Raw genomic sequence first — 14,861 nt, forward strand, 5'->3', positions numbered from 1 at the left:
GATAATGGAGAACATGCTAGTTAAAGTTGGTACTTTAGTTTTTCCAGTAGATTTTGTTGTTTTAGACATGGAAGAAGATTCTCAAGTTCCTCTCATATTAGGAAGACCATTCTTAAACACGGCTAAAGCAATGATAGACGTGTTCGGTAAGAAATTGACCCTAAGTATAGAGGATGAGAGTGTTACCTTTTCAGTTGATAGAGCAATGCAACAACCGCAATCTGCAGATGATACATGTTATTATATTCAAACTATAGATGCACATGCAGAATTATTAGAAGAATTTCCAGAATTACAAGGAACAGGAGAATATTCTTTAGGAGAAGGTAATGAACCAATTGATGAAGCTGAAATGTTAGCTACACTTATAGCTAATGGATATGAACCAACAACAGAAGAAATTCAAATGCTAAAAGAAGAAGACAGATATCGATATAAATCATCGATAGAAGAACCTCCGAAATTAGAGTTAAAGCCACTTCCAAATCATTTGGAATACGCTTATTTACATGGTGAATCTGAATTACCTGTAATAATATCGTCTTCTCTTACTGAAAATGAGAAATCACAACTCATTTCTGTGTTGAAAGCTCATAAACCAGCCATTGCATGGAAGATTCATGATATTAAAGGAATTAGTCCTTCGTATTGCACACATAAAATCCTTATGGAAGAAGGTCATAAAACGTATGTGCAACGCCAACGAAGACTAAATCCTAATATGCAAGATGTAGTTAAGAAAGAGATTGTTAAACTGCTAGACGCAGGTCTAATTTATCCAATCTCTGATAGTCCATGTGTAAGCCCAGTTCAATGCGTGCCTAAGAAGGGTGGCATGACTGTCATTACAAATGAGAAAAATGAGCTTATTCCTACTAGGACTGTAACAGGATGGCGTGTGTGTATTGATTATAGAAAATTAAATGACGCCACCAGAAAAGATCACTTTCCCTTACCTTTTATAGATCAAATGTTGGAAAGATTAGCCGGAAATAGTTACTATTGTTTTCTAGATGGATTTTCCGGATATTTTCAAATTCCAATAGCACCCGAAGACCAAGAGAAAACCACATTCACGTGCCCTTATGGTACTTTTGCTTACAAACGCATGCCATTTGGACTTTGTAACGCCCCTGCAACCTTTCAAAGGTGTATGATGGCGATTTTTCACGACATGATAGAAGAATGCATGGAAGTTTTCATGGATGATTTTTCAATCTTCGGTGATACATTTGAATCATGTCTAGTTAATCTGTTACGAATGCTTATTAGATGCGAACGATCAAATCTAGTACTTAATTGGGAAAAATGCCATTTCATGGTTAAAGAAGGCATCGTTCTTGGTCATAAAATTTCAAAAGAAGGAATTAAAGTGGATAGAGCTAAAGTAGATGTAATTGCTAAGCTTCCACATCCCACCAATGTTAGAGGAGTTAGGAGTTTTCTAGGGCATGCCAGTTTTTACCGACGTTTCATAAAAGATTTTTCTAAAATTGCCACTCCTATGAATAAACTCCTAGAAAAGGATGCTCCATTCATCTTTTCAGATGAGTGTATCAAATCTTTTAATATTCTTAAAGAAAAACTAACTAATGCGCCGATCATGATAACACCAAATTGGAATCTACCATTTGAACTAATGTGCGATGCAAGTGATTTTGCAATGGGAGCCGTTTTAGGACAAAGGATTGAAAAACGATTTCAACCTATATATTATGCTAGTAAGACGTTACAAGGAGCACAAACGAACTATACAACTACTGAGAAAGAACTCCTTGCTATTGTCTTTGCTTTTGACAAATTTCGATCATATCTCGTTCTAGAAAAACGGTGGTCTATACCGACCATTCTGCGCTTAGATACCTATTTTCAAAACAAGATGCTAAACCAAGATTAATCCGTTGGATCTTACTCTTACAAGAGTTTGATATTGAAATCCGAGATAAAAGAGGAGCAGAAAATCTCGCCGCTGATCATCTTTCTCGTCTTGAAAATCCCGAATTAGAAGTTCTGAATGAATCGGCCATACAAGACAACTTTCCTGATGAATATCTATTGAAGATAGATTATAAAGAAATTCCATGGTTTGCAGACTATGCAAACTACTTAGTTTGTGGATTCCTTGAAAAAGGATTATCGTACCAAAAACGAAAGAAATTCTTCAGTGATATAAAACACTATTTCTGGGAAGATCCACATTTGTTTAAAAGTTGTCCAGATGGAATAATACGCCGATGTGTATTTGGAGATGAAGCTAGTAAAATATTAAACCATTGTCACACAGGACCAACAGGAGGGCATTATGGGCCTCAACTAACAGCAAGAAAAGTTTATGATGCTGGATTCTATTGGCCTACAATTTACAAAGACGCACACCTTCTTTGCAAATCCTGTAATGCATGTCAAAGGGCCGGAAAAATAAGTCAACGTGATGAAATGCCACAAAATGTCATCCAAGTATGTGAAGTATTTGACATTTGGGGTATTGACTTTATGGGTCCATTTCCAAAATCTCATAATAATCTATATATACTCGTAGCCATTGATTATATATCTAAATGGGCGGAAGCACAAGCTCTCCCAACTAACGATGCACGAGTTGTAGTCAACTTTTTAAAACATCTTTTTGCAAGGTTTGGAACACCGAAAGCTTTAATAAGTGATCGGGGTACTCATTTCTGTAATAATCAACTTGAGAAAGTTCTTAAAAGATATGGAGTAACTCATAAAATCTCCACCGCATATCATCCACAAACAAGTGGACAAGTTGAAAATACCAACCGAGCTTTAAAACGTATTCTAGAGAAAACCGTAGGATCAAATCCGAAGGAATGGTCCATTAAATTGGAGGATGCACTCTGGGCTTTTAGAACAGCCTACAAAACTCCAATTGGAACCACACCTTTTAGACTTGTTTATGGAAAAGCATGTCATCTTCCAGTAGAAATTGAACACAAAGCGTTTTGGGCTTTGAAGACATGTAATCTTGATTTACATGAAGCCGGACGTCTACGATTAAGTCAACTAAACGAATTACAAGAATTAAGACATGAAGCATACGATAATTCGTTAATCTATAAAGAAAGAACGAAGAAATGGCATGATAAAAGAATCAGAAGTTCAAAAGAATTTAAAGAAGGAGACAGAGTTCTTCTTTTCAATTCGCGATTCAAGCTATTTCCTGGAAAATTGAAATCAAGATGGTCTGGACCATTCATAGTCAAAAGAATTTTCCCATACGGAACGATAGAATTAATAAATTCAAATGGGATTGAATTTAAAGTTAATGATCACAGAGTTAAACATTATATAGATAGTCCGATGGAAGTCGACAACGAAGTTAATCACAATTTCGACACCACAGCTAACTAAGTGTGGGGAGAATCAAGTCTTTAAAAGATAATATGTATTTCTATTAGAGTTAGATTGTCTGTTTTCGTGTAGTTCTCGAAAATGGAACCTGAATGGTCTTTCCCTAGCAGACCCTAAAGAACTAGTCTTCTCCCCCCATTCTGAATTTTTATTTTTTTAGGTTTTTACAAAATGAAGACTGCCTGTGAACTAAACCATGGTCTAATGCTACACGCTTTGATCACTAAACGTAATAATGACACACTTCCGAGTGAAATAGTATCAGTAATCAGAGAAAGAATGGACGGAGTTAGAAAAGAATCCAGATGTGAAGATAATAAGTTACAATTTGGTAAAGGAAAATCAAAATCCGCAGCAAAAAGAAGAGCACGACACCTAGAAAGATGTCACAAATACGGAAAATGGTCACATGGAGGTAAATGTTCAAATAATCAAACCTATTCAAACACCGAATTTGTTACTTTATGCAGAGATGGACCGTTCATATGTTTAGAAGAAAAGACACTGAATGCTCGAGGTTACGCCTATGTAGCTATGGAAAACCAATTAAACCGACTATCTTATGAATGGGATAGATCATATAACTAAGAAATCTATTTCACAGGTATGTTTGTACAGTTTTTTTTTTTTTTTTTTTTTAACCTTTTGATAATAAACGCTAATTTGTTCGCTATAAAGTATTAAATTGGTATTGAATAAAATTAGGTTTGGCGACCGAAATTATTGATATCATTCAAAAATTTATTACATCACTGCGAAATTTAACGTTTATTCTTAAGGTATAAATATCTTTAATCAATCAACCCAAAATATTTTAAAAATTCGTCATGAGTTAAATTAGGTCTTGGAACCGAAATTACTTTACCGAAAAGAGGGGCGCATATTTTTGATAATATTTGATTGATTAAAGTGGGATAAAAAGCCAAAAAAAATTTTAATTTTATTTTTACCATGTTTTTAAAATTAATATTTAAATCTTAAATTAATATTGTAAACTTTATAAAAACAATATATTTAAAATTATAAATATTTGAAAAATTAATATAAGTTTGGTGTGAATTTATAATATGAATTTTTAAATTAAGTTTGGTGTGAATTTTTAATTTTTAAAATAGGAATTTTTAATTTTATGCATTTCAAATTTTAAGTTTGGTGTGAATTTTTAATATTAATCTTGAATTTTATATTTAAATTGTGTAAATTTAAAAACAAAAATTTACTTTATCTCATTAAGTTAAAAATATGATTTTTAAAATTCGTCGTAAGTTGAAGACTAGGTCTTTGAACCGAAATTGCTTTACCCGAGGGAGGGACGAGAACTTTTATTATCATTATTTTTAATCTTATTGAATTAAAGTATGCCAAAAACATTAAAAAACCCAAAAATCTTTACTTTTAAAAAACCGCGCTTTGATTTGACAAATTTTAAAATTTTGTCGAGGGACAGACTAGGACAACGATCCGAAACACCCTCGCTCCTAAAGGAAACCAAATTTTTAAAATTTAATTAATTATAAGTTTTATAAAGTATAAGGTTTTATATAAAAAAAAAAAAGTCAGAAATCACTGTAGCCGGCACCCCATGCGATCGTATGGGGTTTGCACTTGGAACCCATGCGATCGCATGGGGACCAAATGCAGGTCAGAAACAAATACAGCAGCGGGTCTGTTCTTCACACAAAATACACACATACACCCGAAAAAACTCTCAAATCTTCACCAAATTTCGCCAAAATTCACCGTAATTCGTCATTTTTCTTGCTCTAATCATGCCTAGATTCTCATTCTTCAGCAAATTGGTAAAAATTACACCCCTAAACTCTATAAATTCCTAGTTTTTGTGATAATTACCAATTTTTTACCTAATGCAATTTTGTTAATTTCTAGTGTAATTAGTGTTAAATTGTTAGTATTTTATGCATGTATAACCTAGATTGATGCTATTTAACATGATTTGAAGCCAAAAACTTCAAAAATTTTAGATATCTAGGGTTTGTGTTCTTGAGCAATTTGGGGCTTTTTGATATAAACAGGTTATGGCCGATTTTTGTCATGAATCATTGCTAAATTGAGTAGTGTAACATGTTTAGATAGTTAAATGATCCAAACAATGATCCTAAACATGATTTTTGGAGATTAAAGTGGACTTTTTAAGTCCAAAATTCATGAACTTGATTAATTTGATATATTTGCCATTTGAGACTTGTTTAATTATTAGTAATGAATATTTTGACATGTTATTTGAGTTAAATGCTTATGAATTTTGTATACATTTTCATATGTGCTTATTTGAAAAGTGTAGAATTGTAAAAAATTGTGAAAATGTGTATAAGTTTACTTTTGATTTAACATGTTATAGTGATTGTTTTAAGTTGTTATTTTGCTAACACTAATGCATATTTGGATGCACAAATTTTGTGTTTAATGTATTTTACAGAGAGCCGATACTGGAGGTTCAGGAGCATCATCATCTAGACGACCAGCACCAGCACCAGAACCAGAACCAGAAATGCAACACGAACAAGAACCACAACAGGAACAACAACAGCCTGATCAGCACATACCTTATTATGATCCAGTACAGTTTGTTGATGAATTCATAGTATTCCCAATGAGGCCGCCAGTAGAATTCCCAACGATTCCTGAGCACACTCTACATCCTAATCTGAGATTTGATAGAAGATGGAGAGATTACGAGACATATCAAAGGAACAAATTCAAATTGGTAACAAAAAATGTAGAGGTGCCAAGGGTAATTGATTGGGCCCCTTTGGAAACGGTCCATCTAGCTGACCGTGTTAGACAGCTTTTAGTTCAAAGGTATGGCAGTTCTTCTTTTACAGATTGGGAACGTCTTTTCACCATTCGTAGACCTGTATATAAGGAATGGTGTGTTGAGTTGATTAGTACTGTATCACTTGATACAAATATAGTTAGGATAGATGATAGAAGATTTCTTAGGTTTATCCTTGGAGGTAGGATGTACAGAATGTCCATGCTGGACATGGCCAGGGCCTTACAGATATATACACCTGGTGAGTTGCTATTACCCGATTGTACAAACTTGATTCATTATGGTGAACGGGTAGATAGTAACTTTGACGCTGACGCCATTTGGAGGCGTAGGTCACATTTTGATGTTTTTACACGAGCAGGAGGACACTCCTATACACATATTGACAGAGCCGAGCTTCGTATTATTCATAGATTTTTGGCTAACTCGATTACACAAAGAGGTCATAATAAAGAAAAAATTACCTTATATGATTTATTCTACCTAAAGTGTATTCGGGATCCTAGAAGCTTTGTCAATATTCCTTACTGTGTTGCTTTTTATTTATCTAAAATGGTAGAGGGAATGCAGGACGGGAGTATAATAGGAGGAGGTATTTTTGTTACTCTCATTGGAGAGTATTTAGGTGTTGATAGGAACCAAGGGGGTCCATTACAGATTTGTAGAGAACAGGTTGAGCCCTTAGGATTGAAAGTTTATGTGGGTGCTAAGGTATTGAAAAGTAGACGTAACCAGGCAGTACCCTATGAGGGATCTCATCCTCAGGTAGAGAGAGGCTCAGACGAGGAAATGGAGGAGGCAGAAGACATTAGGGATGTCTTTCGAGATGCTATTCTTGACGTCCACGTTCGTATAGATGAGGAAGCAATGACGAACGCGGCCAGACATAGTATGTATGAGCAGTGGAACTCAGATCGAGTATACGAGGATTATAGGCGACGCCAACACGATAGCTGGTTAGTTCATCAGCACCAAATCATGAGCCAGCTATCATATCAGGTACCAAATAACTATGTACCTACTCGACCTGCTCATTTTCCGCCACATAGCCCCGATATCCGACCACCCTTTAACCGGTATGACTATGACCAAGCCTATCAGAACACCTATAACCAACAATGGAACCCACCCGATGAGATGAACTGGAACCCCTATCCAGACTGATTTAGTTCCATTTGGTTATTTTTATGATTTTTATGTTTTTATCTTTTGACTTTTTCATGTTTAAACTTATGTTATTGGATATATTTGTGTAATTTTTATTATTTTATTATTATTGTGTACTAATATTTCATATTTAGAATTTGAAAGTGGGATATTAAGTCCCATTTCAAATTGCCATGCATGATTATATTTGTATGTATGTATATTGTCGATTGTACAAAATAGGATAAAACAGCGCATTTTCAAAGACTGGCATTAAGTTCAGCAAAAGCTACTAATTTTGACGACAAGATGACAAATAAATGTGATGTAACAACAGACGAAATGAACAAATGATATGCACCATTTATCATTCAGCAAACAAACGCCAATATGTTTGGAAACTTTGGTAAAATTTAATCATTTCTACGCTAATCACCCTCAATAATTTAAATTGTACTGATTTCTTGCAAATGAGGGCATTGCAAGATCTTAAGTGTGGGAAGGGGTTAAATTCTTTCGGATTTTTAAAATTTTTATCTTTATACACTTGGTTACCATTAAAAATACTAGTAACGTAGTAGTTGTATTAGAATCTAGTGCTCTCTAATAAAGAACAGCCCTAGTCTTATATACTGACTACCCAATTCTAGTAAAAATTTTCAAAATTTTCAATTAAATGAACTCAAAATCATGTTTATACATATTTATGAACGATAAAACTAGGTGTTAACACCGAAATTATTGTAACCTCGGAAAGGACATAAATTGAGAAACAAACCAAAATGTTAAAATTCATTCAAAATGGAATAGAGGACGATAAAAAGGAAAATAAAAGCCAAGTGTGGGAAAATTTACCAAGTTATCTTAAACATATGTCACATATATCTGTGACAAATAACTGAAAATACTTTTGCTTTGAACTAAACTACACTGTTTTACCCGATGAAAGAAAAGAAAAGATGGATCTACACGATGAATCAATTCCATCATTAAAAGGAAGTAAAGTCTTCCGAAAAAGACACGCGCTTCTTGATTTAGGTCAGGAAGTTGTCGTCCAGACCAGCTGTAGGTTGACGAAAAATCTAGAAAAGTCATCACTAAAATCAGCAGGAAATCCACGGACCTCAGCATTAAACAGGGTCGCCAAGTGGTCAGATTTATCCTAACCATGAGAAGGATTTATCTCGTAAAATGGGGGGGCACCATGCAAATTAGCTGGATAAGACTAATGAATCAGATCCCCAGAAAGGATAATCTCCTTAAAGATTAAAAATCAGCTTTTAAGCCTGATATTACTCAATCCTAGATATTGACCTTAAAGATTGAGAATTCAAACTCATGGAATTCAATGATATCTAAACTCGAGCTTGAACGAGAAAATATTTTAATCAAAATTACAAACCGATTTGTTTTCTGAAAACCCTATTTTTAATGCGTTCATTACCATTGAACGTAAAATCCTAGGAATTCACCTGGAATTCATTAGGTCACCTGAACCAAATCGGGTGTCAACCGTAAGAATGGTGGTTGCATAGCATGGTCAAAGATAGGACCTTGTGCCAAACCGAAAAATTATAACGGTGAGCTTTACTATTGCTCCTACCAAGGATAGTAATTGCGTCCGACACGTTATAGACCATAATTAAAAGCATGTCAGGGGAAATTGCCTTAACAGTTGCTTGTTCAATGCTTTCCTTTACAACCGGACGGTAGTTTACCGAAAGGTAATATACAGGACAAGTAAACTGTACGTGTTGCTTTCCAAATACAAGGTTAGCAAGTGGGTGACACAAAACCGCATGTTTTGAGCTAAAATTTTCAAATCTGAAACCCACCAAACCCACAAAAATATTTTGCAAACACCGGTGAAGGTTAATCCGGAAAACTTATCTAGGGTAAAAACTAGATTTAATTTTCAAAAGATCAAATGTTTTTATAAAGATCCAATTTCCTTAATGGATCTAAATTTTTATATAGTCATATGGGACTGTAAACCACATCGTTACTACCATTGTTTATACCGCCGTATAAAAATCACTGATGTACAAAGTGTGAAGAATAAAGAAGTGATTCTAGTATTTCAAGACGATATTGCTTGAGGACAAGCAACGCTCAAGTGTGGGAATATTTGATAATGCTAAAAACAAACATATATTTCATAGCATTATTCCTCAAGAAAGACAAGCTTTTAGTTGCAATTGTTCTATTTACAAGTGATATTCGTTTAAATAATAAAAGGTGAAGACAAAAGACAGATTAAACGAATTGAAGACGCAAACGACCAAAAAGCTCAAAAGTACAAAATACAATCCAAGAGGTTCCAATTATTGATAAGAAACGTCTCGAATTTACAAGAGTACAAGATTCAAAATGCAAAGTACAAGATATTAAATTGTACGCAAGGACGTTCAAAAATCCGGAACCGGGACCAGAGTCAACTCTCAACGCTCGACGCAACGGACTAAAAATTACAAGTCAACTATGCACATAAATATAATACAATATTTAAATAATTCTTATAATTATTTAATATATTATATTATTTATAAAACCGTCGGCAGAAGAAAACAACCAAATATGAGCCACCCCGGCTGGCCATGCGATCGCATGGCCTGGAAGGCATAAATCCATGCGATCGCATGAGCCCCAGTTCCAGCCCACATGCCTATAAAAATCGAGCTTTGGTGCACCAAAAATATCCATCTATCTTTCTCTTTTCTCCATTCATACGTTATATTTATATTTATAATTTATATTTTAATTTTAATTTTAATTATAATTCTAATAATAAGGGTATGTTAGCGAATGTTGTAAGGGTGTAAGTCGAAATTCTGTCCGTGTAACACTACGCTATTTTTAATCATTGTAAGTTATGTTCAACCTTTTTAATTTAATGTCTCGTAGCTAAGTTATTATTATGCTTATTTAAAACGAAGTAATCATGATGTCGGGCTAATTACTAAAATTGGGTAATTGGGCTTTGTACCATAATTGGGGTTTGGACAAAAGAACGACACTTGTGGAATTTAGACTATGGGCTATTAATGGGCTTTATATTTGTTTAACTAAATGATAGTTTGTTAATGTTAATATAAAGATTTACAATTGGGCGTCCCTATAAGTTACCATATACACTCGATCGGACACGATGGGAGGGGTATTTATATGTACGAATAATCGTTCATTTAACCGGACACGGGAATGGATTAATAGCCACTAGAATAATTAAAACAGGGGTGAAATTATGTACAAGGACACTTGGTATAATTGATAACAAAATATTAAAACCTTGGGTTACACTCAGTCGACATCCTGGTGTAATTATTAAACAAAGTATTAAAATCTTGTTACAGTTTAAGTCCCCAATTAGTTGGAATATTTAACTTCGAGTATAAGGATAATTTGACGAGGACACTCGCACTTTATATTTATGACTGATGGACTGTTATGGACAAAAACCAGACGGACATATTAAATAATCCAGGACAAAGGACAATTAACCCATGGGCATAAAACTAAAATCAACACGTCAAACATCATGATTACGGAAGTTTAAATAAGCATAATTCTTTTATTTCATATTTAATTTCCTTTATTTTATATTTAATTGCACTTCTAATTATCGAATTTTTATTGTTATTGTATTTAATTGCACTTTTAGTTATCGTACTTTTTAATTATCGCAAGTTTATTTTATCGCATTAATCGCAATTTCATTATCGTTATTTACTTTACGCTTTAATTTAAGTCTTGTATTTATTTTTTATTTTACATTTGGTATTAACTGCGACTAAAGTTTTAAAATCGACAAACCAGTCATTAAACGGTAAAAACCCCCCTTTATAATAATAATATTACTTATATATATATATTTGTATTTTTATAAAAGTAAACTAATATAGCGTTAAGCTTTGTTTAAAGATTTCCCTGTGGAACGAACCGGACTTACTAAAAACTACACTACTGTATGATTAGGTACACTGCCTATAAGTGTTGTAGCAAGGTTTAAGTATATCCATTCTCTAAATAAATAAATATCTTGTGTAAAATTGTATCGTATTTAATAGTATTTCCTGTAAAAATATAAGCTATTTTATATACACCTCGCGAGACATCATTGACCAACATATGTTCTCTAGGTTGAGATCTACGGTTATTTGGTATTCCGAGTTTCGGTCACATTTCGGTGAACGACTTTATGTGCTGCTAAGGTGAGTTTCATTTGCTCCCTTTTTAATTGCTTTTGCAATCTATATTTTTGGGCTGAGAATACATGCACTTTACTTTAAACGCAATGGATACAAGTACATACTAAATTCTACACCGAGTTTGAACCGAAAATCCCTTAGCTTTGGTAACTAGTAATTGCCGGTTATAAGAACTGGTGGGCGCGAGTAGTTATATATGGATCCATAGGGCTTGACACCCCGTCTGTTCCAGGTATAGAAACCCTAGCCTGAACTATAAAACAGACGTATGCTATTTGAGTTTAGTACACATTGGATTGCATGTATTGTACATATTGGTTGCATGTATGTTAAAACAGGGGTACTTATTATAACGTTAAAGTTTAGTTACCAGGGTGCTCAACTTCGTAGAATATTTTGATAAACGTTTCTGGATGAAACAACTGAAATCTTGTGATCCACCTTTATGTGCAGATTATGCAAAACATTAAAACTATGAACTCACCAACCTTTGTGTTGACACTTGTTAGCATGTTTATTCTCAGGTTCCCTAGAAGTCTTCCACTATTTGCTTATATGTTAGACAAGCTATGTGCATGGAGTCTTACATGGCATATTTTTGAAGGAAACGTTGCATTCACCAAATCATCATCATGTATCTTATTTTGACTGCATTGTCAACAGAAGTACTATTGTAAACTATTATTTACGGTGATTGTCTATATGTAGAAATCATCAGATGTCGAAAACCTTTGATTTAAATATTCATTTATGGTGTGCCTTTTCAAACGAATGCAATGTTTACAAAACTTATCATATAGAGGTCAAATACCTCGCAATGAAATCGATGAATGACGTGTTCGTCCATATGGATTTGGAGTGATCGTCATAGTTGGTATCAGAGCATTGGTCCTAGCGAACCAGGTCTTGCATTAGTGTGTCTAACTGATAGTTGTTAGGATGCATTAGTAAGTCTGGACTTCGACTGTGTCTGCATGTCAAAAGTTTTGCTTATCATTTCTTGTCGGAAATTACCTGTCTATCATCTTAAGTCTAAACGCGTCTTATTGCATTGATTGCATAGATAGTATAGAAAAAATTCATATCTTGGCATATCTATTACAGTAAACTTTGCCTGACATCTTCCGTAAAATCCTCCGTAACTTATGGAATTCTGGTATTATAAATATATATGTAAACTATGTATTGAGGAGTACCAAATTAGTCCTATAATCTAGTTCATTCCAAAAATCTTTTCCTTGATTACACAAAATGGATCCTGTATCTAGTTCAAATTCCTTAGATTCCGACATCTATTCCGATATGGATTTCCACTCAAGTTCCGAAAGCAGTGTGATCGGAATGGATTAACTAATTAGCCATCATCTATTCTGAATGAATTGGGGATGGGTTCTTAACCTACTTAATCATTGGAGACAATAAGAAGGTGATCCCTTCCATCCACCACATTCCCCTCTTGGCGAAGAACCTGAAGCACTTACCAGCGAACCTATTCGTAATACTATTTTCTCTCTCATTTCCACAGTATCTCATCACGATTATATACTATCCCATATAAATCTTATTTATCCTATCGTCCGAACCACCGATCATCCCGGTATAATAGAAGAAGTCAACGAGCTTCGTGCTCGGGTAGTGACTTTGGAGAATATGGTGCAAAGGTTACAAACACCAACAGCAGCACCAGCAGCATAACCAGTACCACCATCATCAACACCAACAGGACCATTACCACCACCAACAACATCCCCATCATACGCTTTAACATCACAATATGTACCTCGAATATCAACATCATACGCACCATATATACCAAGGAGTATCAACAACAATAAACGATGAAGTATGGATTCATAACTTCATCGGAGAAATATCCTACGGCGATTATATAATCTATAATCTTAGAGATTATCTATTCTAGCCCTAACCATAAATCAAATGAGTGAACCAAAATGATAGAAGGAAGAGTAGAAACCCTGAAAAAAATGGTGCATAAGGTACAAGCTAGACTTGTTTTACCAGCAGCATCAACAGTACCGTCAGTATCACCAACACCGGTAAAACCTGTAGCACTACAAGTTCCGCCAATTTCATAATCACCAACATCATCACAAATCAACAACGCGTATATTGTATCAACGAGTTACGAAGTATTAACTCATTTCCCCTGAAGAAATTATATGTATATTTAATATATATGAATTTTGAAATCAAAATAAATCTTTTTGTACCAAGTTATTACGTGTGAATCATAACTGATAGGTACTACTCGGTTAGTTCATATTACTAATATGCAATGATGTACATCCTTCATTAACGACATAACCATCGTTAACTACAATCCTATTTCAAATTCAATGAATTCCTTTTCATAATAAACTAAGTGTATTATTCAATTACACGTTTAATTTTACACTTTCATTTTCGATGTACTCGAAACTTTCCAGAAAACATCATATGTGCCTTGTAAGGTTAACAAAATTCCACGAGCACCAACTTCCTTCACCGAGGAATATCAATAAGAATAAATAATGAAGTATTAATTTCATTAGTGAAATACTCCGCGAAGATTATGTAATCTCTAATGTTTTAGAGATTATTCATTTCTAATTCAAGTCAAAAATTAAATGAGCTTAATATGATATTAACTCATTAAATCTGTATTACATCTGAAGAAATATACATACATATATTTTCATAAAGACTGTAATGAAAATTCTTTTGTACAAAATATTACTTGTGAAATCTTTAACGGGTAGGTAATACTCGGAAAATATATAAGTTCACAATTAATATGTTACACTGTACATTCTTCAACTTTGATTCAAAAATTATTAACAATGCTCACAACGATACACAATCGTTTCTATACAAATTCAATTACATATTCTGATATTGACGGATCAGAATCCAAGTCATAACTCTGAACCCGTGACATCATTCTTAGATCTCTGCATCTTTCAAAGCTATACTTTGACTTCAAAAATGTGCAAGATCCTTTAGCATTGTTTTTACCGAAAATAATCTTGCAATCCCTTTTCAAAGTATCCAGCTTTACCACACTTCCAACCAGTCAACTTCAACTTTTCAGATTAGCCTTATTATAACCTTGACATATACGTTCTTGTTAATGGGGAACCTTTCATGTCCCACCACATTAGCAGTAAATTTACCAACAACTTCATTGATCTTTGACCTTCTGAAAAATTATTATACTCATTGAAACCCTATCATTTACTCATCCACATCTTGTAATAATAATTGCCATACCAACTACCGGGAATTAGCAATCAGTATTTCGAATTTCGCAGCAATTCTACGCCAACAGTTATATATATACA

Source organism: Rutidosis leptorrhynchoides, chromosome 9 (genome assembly GCF_046630445.1).
Source record: "Rutidosis leptorrhynchoides isolate AG116_Rl617_1_P2 chromosome 9, CSIRO_AGI_Rlap_v1, whole genome shotgun sequence".
Classification (NCBI taxonomy): Eukaryota; Viridiplantae; Streptophyta; class Magnoliopsida; order Asterales; family Asteraceae; genus Rutidosis; species Rutidosis leptorrhynchoides.